Source organism: Coenobita brevimanus, chromosome 15 (genome assembly GCF_032717465.1).
Source record: "Coenobita brevimanus isolate Jiangsu-jjx chromosome 15, ASM3271746v2, whole genome shotgun sequence".
Classification (NCBI taxonomy): Eukaryota; Metazoa; Arthropoda; class Malacostraca; order Decapoda; family Coenobitidae; genus Coenobita; species Coenobita brevimanus.
The window spans coordinates 31,739,044-31,749,330 of record NC_136968.1 but is presented as its reverse complement, the minus strand read 5'-3'; positions in this window follow the sequence as shown (position 1 = coordinate 31,749,330).

The window sequence follows — 10,287 nt, the reverse complement described above, 5'->3', positions numbered from 1 at the left end:
CTACTGTGCCGCTGCTCCCCTGGGGAAAAGTAGGACTTCGAGGACCATTGGTCTCTCTTCCTCTTTTGGAGGTAGATCTGGTGGACTCTGCTATCGAGGGCCTACTTGGGACTGTCTTAGAACAAGTCCCACTCCGAGTCTGGTGAGCGCTGTCCTCATCAGAGGGTAATGCACCTGGCCGATGCACTTCCCGTGGGTCTGGCTGAGAGGAAGAGGGGCATAAGGTAGCTGGGAACATGGGCCGGTGTAGTGCAGGTCACCTGTAAGCCTCTCCGTGGCCTCCTCTTGAGGTGGGTGTCACCTCCCCGTGTCCTCCTCCTGGGGTGGTTGTGTCAGGGTCGCTCCATCGGGTGGGTATTTCACTACCACTATTAATATACTTCTACTACTACTATGACTACATTAAGGCTATAATTAAACCATCCAGTTCAAAACGCCAAGTGAAATTTTCAGGAAATGGCAAGAATAAAATGAAAAAGACATTCCCAGACTCAAACGGTTAAAGCATTTTGGTGCCTTTAGTGTCAGATTTTTACAATATATAGTATTAAAAGATGAATTTGCAATGAAATTAAGGAGCATTGTGGTGTTGATGAGAAAGTGACTGGAAGTTTAGGAGAAATACTGTGGGTTAGTTTGACCATGTGGAGAGGATGGAGAGTGAAAGCCTGACAAGAAGAGTGTATATGAGTGACGTGAAACTAGGGAAGGGGAGGGGGAGACTGAGAATGGGGTGGAGAGGTATATGAGGGGAAGTGTGCGAGTTGGGGAAAGGGCAGCCTGATGGCATGGAAGAGATTTGTTTGTGGCCATTCTTCATAGGTTGCCTATTGACAGATAGACAGCTATATTTTAGCTCTGGTTTGCAAGGTAGACTATCTTCATCTTTGTCAGCAATGAAGCACCCTGTGCTGAATGAAGGATTTTATACCCTTAATTTCTATTGTTGCACTGTGGGGTTCATTGACACATCGAGCACGATGCGTTGCCAAGCCAAAATGTTAAGCAAAGGCTGATCAACACTTCTGGGTTTTATTCCTTCCAGGAAAAGCGGAGATACACTAGCAAAACACTGTGTCTTCTCTTTCTCCTGCTAACTGTGTCCCATCTGATTCTCTCACTACCAGTAGGCTGGGGCGATCCTCTTGAATACCTCCAACTCGACCACTAGAAAAGTACAGAATATTCTAGAGCATATGAGAGAACTCACATTTTCCCATGCAATAATGCACTTAAATGAACAATACACAGTGACAGTAATTAAAATGCCGGGAATAGTCACCGAGGGCATCACAACACCCCCAGGAGGAGCCTACGGAGGGGCAGACAGAGCAAGACCCGACCCCGGGTGACAGGGACGTAAGTCCGCCTGGGCAGCGCGCCCCTATGACCCGGAACTCGCCCGCTGCCACCATAGCAGGAAACGGAGACTACCTTGCGGGTGAGCTGACCCTCAACGGGATCAGGGTGGAGCTACTTCCTTAGCTCCAAGCAGCACCCCAGCGACGGCCAACAGCCCTGCCCTTTGTGAGACGGCCAATAGCTGCTCAGACCTTCAGGAGACAGCAGGTAGCCGCTCGGAAGGCTTCCCAGAGACAGCCAGCAGCCGCTCTGCCCTTCAGGAGATGGCTGGTAGCCACTCCCCCTTTAGAGCCATGGCCTGTAGCCGGGCTCGGGTGACAGCTGGTAGCAGCACCCTTAAAAGGCCACAGCCTGTAGCCGGGCCACACAGCAGGAGATGGCTGGTAGCTGCACCCCCATCAGGTGCTGCTACACCCCCATACAGGAACCAGCCAAGGCCAGTAGCCGCGCTGGGGAGAGAAGGGTATGTCCCCTCTCCTCATGTAGTTGCCTCAGAGGACAAGACACAGGTGACAGCCGGTAGCCGTGCCTGTCGGCAGGCAGGAGACAGCCCATAGCTGCTCCTCGTCGGCATGTCGTCCTCCACATGGGACTTCGCCGACGGCTGGTAGCTACGCCGACAGGCAAGTGACGGCCGGTAGCCACACTTTGCCTGCATCCCTGTTAGGGAGTCATGCCCAGGCGACGGCTGGTAACTGAGCCTACGATGAAGGGACGGCTGGTAACCGCCCTCTTTTCGTTGCCCACGGGAACCCAGTGACAGCTGGCAGCTGCGCAGAGGAGGAGCACCAAAGCCCCTCGTCCCCTGTGACTCCACTATGAGAGGGCATTCTGTCATCAAACCTGCCGACCAGCAGGGACGCAGATGACCCTACTGTCCACCACCAGCGAGGCAACTTCAGGAGGAAGGCCTCAGCCCCAAGGATCCGTAGAGAGGCCCTGTGCTATCCCCAGGGTTATTTTCCGCCCAGCCGGCTCCAGAGGGACCCTACCTGACGGACTCCGACAGAGGCTGACGCCACAGCCCACTCCTGACGGCGTCCCCAACAGCAGGAGACCGCAGCTGACGGGCCTCCGAGGCCTCCCCAGGACCCCCGGGCGAGGCCTCTCCCCACCCCAATGCAGATGACACTCGTCCTCCGTCAGGCGTCTGAGTGAGCGCTTCAGGAAACTCTTCGGCCCCAGTCCCGAGGGCTGTACCCCAGTTTCCAGCCCCGACAGTGTGGGGCCCTTCACCGCACGCAGCCCCAGACGAGAGAGGACGCCCCTACAAGTAATCCCGTGGCCGTAGGACACAGAGGCCCCTGGCGAAGTTCAGCCCCCATCAGGAGCCGGGTTGTGAGCTCTCCCGCCGCCCTCTGCCAACGCCGCCACCCAACCCAGTCCCGACAGTTAGTGTCAGTGGAAATGCAGTGACAGTGGAACAGTGACCTAGACATCGGGCAGTGTGTTAAGATATTAGAGGGAAATTAAGTCCAAGATTTATCAGTGAAACAGTGACGGAAATGTAGACCAACAGTGAAACAGTGACAGAATGAGAGAAGCCGAGCAGTGATTACAGTGACCTCAGTGAATGTGTATCTCGGCTCTAGTAATATAATTCTTCCGCGACGTAAGACCTATAGGCGAACTGCCCATTCTAATCACAGTGTAGATTTCCCTCAAAGTGACAGTGACCGATTCCCCTGCCCAGTACCTTAAGTGCTGTTCATTGTGCTATTCACTTTTATCCAGAACTATTGTCCAAGCAATATCCTGAGAGATACTACTACCCATGATCTCAGTACATGTCATATAATTGTCTAGATTCCTGTTTTGTGAGGTCTACCTGTTTCGCATTTAGAATTTACCAATATACGTGTAAGGTTGTTGCCCTGAGTTTTTGTGCCCCGTGTCTCTCTTAGACTCCTAAGCTCCGGTCTAGAAAGGGAACCCATCTGCATAATAGGCGTTCAAGGGACGGGGAGCCGACCCTTAAACACCTAGCATAACAATAATGACAAGAATTAAATCCTAAGGTAATAGAGAGAGAGAAAAAAAAAATCAAACAGACGTACAAATTTCTAGAATGTTCCTTAGATCTCCAGATATTCCAGATGTAAATCACTAACCTAATCCTATGGTACAACATTGCCCCTCCTTCAAAACTATGTCATCCCCAGCACCACCACCAAACCCTACCTGTGCTCAAGTATATACTGTAAAATATATGATAATCTTCCAGCCTAATGGGTTATCATCGTCGCCTCTGCTGTCTAGATCCCACGGAATCTGGAGCGCCCTCCGTTTCCAAACTGTTCACTGAGTCGTTCCTTCTAACTGCAGTGTCCTGATCGTCAAGCAAGGAAAGGCTGACCGCCTCTGTGCCCATGGCGAGAAGACCTTGGTCGCCAGTGCTGGCAATGACTCCATCAATCTCCTGGGCTTTCCTCCAATCTCCGTGTCCATCAGGTCCTCAGCTTCACTCTGGGTGTACTTACCAGGCCCATGATATCTCCACAGATGATTGGCATGGATGCGCTTCAGCCTGGTTCTTCTCTCCCCTGGGTGCGAATATGGAACAGGGACCTGAAGACCTTTCCCTGGTGTTTCATCCCATACCTCTGCTCCAACACCTATGCCAGCTTAAGTCATTCGGATTTTCCTCGCCCAGCTGTGCAAGGATCTCCACAGAGGAACCTTTAAGGTTGGTGGCCAGCTGAACCGGACACCGTCAGTCGTCTCACCCATTCTGTTGGCAAGAGCTCAAACTGTGTGCAGTAAGCCTCTCAAGACACGTTGCCATCAAAATCCTGAGACTTTTTCTTCACTGGTGGATGCACACTGCTTTGAGCAACATTATTGTGACTCACAGGGACATATTCAGAGGCCTTGGGATTCAGGATCTCATTATCCCCATCAGCTGGGGAGCGGGGTGGCTCAGTGGTAGAGTGCTGGACTCGAGATCGTGAGGTCGAGAGTTCGCACCCCGCCTGGGTAGCTGCCGTTGCTGGGAGGGGTAGTGCTCTCCTGTAATCCTAGTAGGGCTATATGATCGATCTAGGTCTAGCTCGGGGGAATAATCCCTATCCTCCTCTGCACACCAGTCACTGGCACCCATGGGGTGTGCTGGGCGTTTATCCTCAACCAAACAGCGTTCAAGGACTTCGACCTAGTTACACACTTTCTTCATTTCACCTCTCACTCTGTCCTCCATTATACAGGAAACCTCTTCTCTCACTTCTTTACCTGGATGCATAGCCTATTCTATCTACCTTGCTGTATGCCACCTCTTAATTGTTGCTTCAGTTTCCTAGTCCCATCTTGCAGCTCCTCTCGTAGCTGGCAAAGCTCTTGTCTGTGTCCACTTAGCTGTTCCCCTAGCCTGCATCCTGACTGTTGCTCTACTCACAGTAACAGCATCAATCAAAGACCAAGGCCCAAACTCTGGATCTGCTGACTCCAAACCTTCCCTGTTCCAGTCAAACTCCACATTCAGCAACCAGTTATAATGCTCTCTCCAATCGTCTTTAATATCCTCAAAGTAATGCTATCTCTAGGCGTCTTTAATATCCTCAAAGTCCACCACTACCTTTCCTACATCATTCTTCACACACTGCTCACCTATGATATCCCTGTTTTATATAGGGGATCATGGAGGTGTGAGGATGGTAGTGGTGAATATGATGATGATAATGATGATGATGATGATGGTGGTGGTGGTGGTGGTGGTGATAGAAGAATGCATTTTTAAAGGTGATAATGATAATGATGATGATGTCAGTGGTGAAGATAATGATGATGATAAACGAATGCATATTTATAGGCGGGAATGATAATGATGATGATGGTGGTGGTAGTGATAATGTTGATGATAAAAGAATGCATTTTTACTGGTGGGAATGATGATGATGATAATGGTAGTGGTGAAGATGCTGCTGCTGCTGCTGATGATGATGATGATGATGATGCTGGTGGTGGTGGCGGTAGTGATAATGATGATGATAAGAAAGAATACATTTTTATACGATGGGGCTGAGAAGGAGGAAGACGATTTGATTCTGATGATTGATAAGAGTACGTGTCTATAGATGGTAATACTGATGATGATGATGATGATGATGATGATGATGATGAGAGAGAGAGAGAGAGAGAGAGAGAGAGAGAGAGAGAGAGAGAGAGAGAGAGAGAGAGAGAGAGAGAGAGAGAGAGAGAGAGAGAGAGAGAGAGAGAGAGAGAGAGAGAGAGAGAGGTATTTCAGTTTAAATCTTTACCTATGTCTTTATACATTCGTCTGTCCACTTATATTTATCACATATAATTGATCAAGCTATCTGTCTTGCTATATGTGCCTGTCTACCCATATCCACCTCAGGACTGTCTATCTATCTGTCTGCTTTTCTGTCTGTCTATTTTGTACGTCTACTGCCTATTTACCTTCCTACCTACCTTCTTGTTTAAATACCTGTTTACCTCCTACCTACTTACCTTCTTGTTTACATACTTATTCACCTACTACCTCTGTGCCTACCTACCTACCTTCTTGTTTACATACCTACCTATTTACCTACCCACCTACCAACCAACCAACCCACGGACCTACCTACCCACCTACTTATCTACCTTACTGTCTACCTGGTTACCTACCTACTACCTACCTACGCTTCTCACGGCGTCCATATCACAACGGTTACTTCAGCAGATACGGGGTGGGAAGGCTATGGTACACTTAATGTCTGGCTTGGCTCATATTTCTGACTGGGATAAAAGTAATCTTGTCTTTTATACATCAGAAACTCAGTCCTGCCATCTTTCTACCCGCTAAAATCTTCCACAGGAGGATCCATTAATATTAACAACATTCCGCTCAATCCTCCATCCCTTTGAACATACTTGGGGTTTCATTCTCTCGGGATTTATCATGGAAAGATTATATTACCTCTCCTGTAAAATCTGATTCCAAGAGATGAGGTGTGCTAAGCCGACTCCGTGCCTACTTTACCCCTGCACGGCTGGTAACTTATAAATACATCTAAGAGAATGTTTAGGTGTAATATGTAAAGTAAATCGCTTATGAAAAGGTGCTACTAAACGCATGGACCTTAAAATACGGCTTTCAGACTTAATCTTTACAGGAACATCTAGACTCATGGAAAACTCTGAATTTTTCTTCTTTCGTCCTTCCTTGGAGAAAAAAAAAAAAAAAAACCTTCCGTTATCTAGGACTTGTTTTTGGTAGGAAGAACAAGGGACGGAAAGAATTGGCACTCTCGCTCCCTCGTCTATCCTGGGAAATCAAACCATCTGTATTTCCTACGCAATGGTATTTTTTAGTAACGACCGACCTGACAGAGAGAGAGAGAGAGAGAGAGAGAGAGAGAGAGAGAGAGAAAGAGAGAGAGAGAGAGAGAATGATATGCTTTAATCGTGTCTGGGCAATTTTATGTATTAATATTTTTCAGTAGCTGACATTGTATTACGAAATTTACCATCTTACTGTACACAGGTTAATTTATAAAACTAATCTATACACTACTTCTAATATTCTGTATGTTTGTTTGTGCATCATTGTTCTAAGTTTGTATAGCTAATCTAAATTTATTATTATTTAATGGACCACATCTCGAAAAGAACTTTAGTTTGTTCACATTTCAAAGTAATCTATCTATACGTATCTATCTGTTGCTACACGCCTCAATCCCGTAAGGGGTGGCCACAAACAAATCGCCTCCATGTCGCCCTGTCCCCCGCCATTTCTCTGCCCTGCTCCTAGCTCACTCCCCCCTCTCTCATATACCTCTCCACTCCATCCCTCCATATCATCCTCTGCCTCCCCCTCCCTCTCCTCCACCTCACTCACATACACTCTCCTCGTTAATCTGTCGCTCTCCATCCTCTTCACGTGGCCAAACCACCTCAATGTGTTTCTCCTAACGCTCTTTATGACATCCACCATCCACACCACAATGCTCCTTCACTTCCTCATTTATCAGCCTGTCACTCCACGCAATTGCACATGCTCCTCTCAAATAACTCATTTCCACTGCTCTCACTCCTGACTTGTGTCCTTCCAGCAAGGACCAAGCTTCACTTCCATCCTTTAGGGTTGGTATCACAGTACTATCATACAGCGTATTGTACTACAGTCTGACAGTCAATGTAAACACTGCTTCGCGTAACAAAAGGAGTGCATCCGAAAATCATGACTTAACCACCTTCTGTGATGGTAATGCTTTACTCAGACCCAGTTCATAAACTCTTACGTGCATCCTTTGTCCTACGTGGCCTGGCTGAGGCTTTGTTGCTGTAGTCATAATATCAGTCAAATACCAGGTACACATCTTGTGATGAGAAACGCCTCTAATAGACCCTTTAAGTTCTGAATGTAGTTTTAAACCCTTCCACCAGCGTGCTGCGTGCTTGACGTACTGTACATGAAGAAAGACATGACTTGTGGCACCGTATTTTAAAATTCTCGCCTGTGACCATAATTTCTTCAAAGTGGTCTGCTTTTCCCATCACTGTATTTTGCTGCACCTAACAATTTTGCTATTCCTACTGGAACCACATTCAATCAGTCTTGTTTATCACAACAGTTTTATTTAAATGCGAAATAACAGAAGCGGTCAGTCATTTTTCATCCCTGCGATATTAATCATTCACCCTGCACCACATACTACATACTACTCTTCCACCAAATCCACTACCATGCACTGCACAATTTTTCTACCTGAAAATTAAATTCAAATAGCTGATAATTAATGAAGTAATCAAACATGATGTTATTGGACAATTACATTCATGTACTGCTTGTACCTTTTCCTTTCCGTCTGCAGAAATTACTATTACCATGAAAGCATTATTCAACACTGCCACCACCAGTCATTACCAGTCAATATACAAGATGCCGGAAAAAAATATACCATGTGTTAGCAACACAAAAGTAAGATAATAATCAGGAATAATGAGTACAGCAGAAGCCATTATTTTGCCATTTCATTTACTAACTTGATTTAGATTACTGATCAGAAAAGTATTTCTATAAATGAATTATTTTCAATGTCAAGTTATTCATGGAAATAATGGAAACTGTACCACTGCTGTACATTTTGTTAGATTTTCATGCATCATATCAGCAAATTTCATAATTGGCGGCCATCTTGGACGCCATCTTAAACTACTCAGAATGCTCAAGGGTGACAAGAGGGCACCCGGCAGATTCTTAATCTACACATTCTTAGCTTTCCAATGACACCAAGATAACAAAACTATGGACAACATTGGAAAGTTTGGTTGCCGGATGACTTTTTTTTTTTTTTTTAATTGAGGCGAAGATGCACTTGACAGGTTGATGATGACTGGCTGAATGCAACATGTCCGAATAACATAACTGTATTTTAAATAATTACCAATAAAGTGAATCGAAACCTAATAATTACCTGAAATACAACGATAATGCACATGCAACACTCGGCCAAGCATCACCAACCTGTCAAGTGCATCTTCCCCTCGATAAAAGAAAAAAAAAAAAAAAAAAAAAATGCTGAGTTATTTTCTTATACAACACCTGACAGGAAATATAGCTCTATCTTAATCCCTTCCTCTGGTATGGTTTTTCCCGACTGTTAGTTTTGTTTTGTCTCGGCTTTATCATGTTTTGGTTGGTTACTGGGTTGTAGTAATAGTAGTAATAGTAGTAGAGGTAGTAGTAGTAGTGGTGGTGGTGGTGGAAGTAGTAATAGTAGTCGTGGTGATGGTGGTAGTGGTGGTGTTTGTGGTGGCAGCTGTTGTTGTGGTGGTGGTGTTAGTAGTAGTAGTAGTAGTGGTGATGGTGATGATAGTAGTAGTAGTAGTGATGGTGGTGATAGTAGCAGTAGTAGTAATAATAATAGTAGTCGTGGTTGTAAAGAACGGGTATAGAAAACAGACAAGACCACGGAAGTTAGGCAGGCAAATATTCACAAAACAACACACAGCCAAACATTCCGCCAGCAAAACGAATACAAACTTCCTCTTATAGTACCAGTTTGCCAGTTTGCATATGCGAGAAGACCGATATCCTCTGAAAAATAATTAGCAGGAAAACTTCTATATGCGTATTGATACACCTACGGAAAGCTGAAATACTTATGGGTGCAGATGAGGTTTGATAAAGATGTAAAATGGTCTGTTCGTTTCCATCAACCTCGAATGTGCTGTAGCTTGTCAACTACGAACGTTCGCAACTCGCTAGCTCTATCGGTGGCATTCAAGAATGCATGAAGATAATCTTGATTCTCTTGTGGGTCTCTTTCTTATCTTATATAGTAAATTGCTAAATATTAAAAATATTTTATTGTTAACTAATCACTCAACATTATTCAAAATATAAATAAAATAGATACAACACTGTATAAAATAAGATAATGAAAGAAAACCACCCCAAGAGTAAGTACATGGGTAACACTTTGCGTTTTCAGGCGTTGCCCCGTTCGCCCCCACAGGACCTCGTTGCACTGTTCACAATAATGACAGTTATCATATTCTGTTAATGCTTGGATAGATATTTACTTAGACATCATACTTTATATTATTATAATATTTGTAGCTAGATAAGAGGCTTGCTTGAGGATGTTTCTCATTTTCCTATCAGTATCATCTCCAGTTATATGATATGACTTTTAAAATTTTCTCCTGACCCCATTTGGCCCCCCCCCTCGAGGCAGCGCCCGGGGGCAAATGTCCCCCCAGCCCCTCCCCCCCTTGCGACGCCACTGAATGTAAGACGTAGGCTATGAGGCGGTGATATGTAAATATGCCAACGAAAATTGTATAGGAATGAGTACCGTAATGGATGTTGACAATAAATGTAGAATAGATTGGACAAACTTGGGAAGCATTCACTAAAAGTATAATGCAGTAAGATGTCACGGAGGGCAAGCTAACATCCCCAGAAGGAGCCCACCA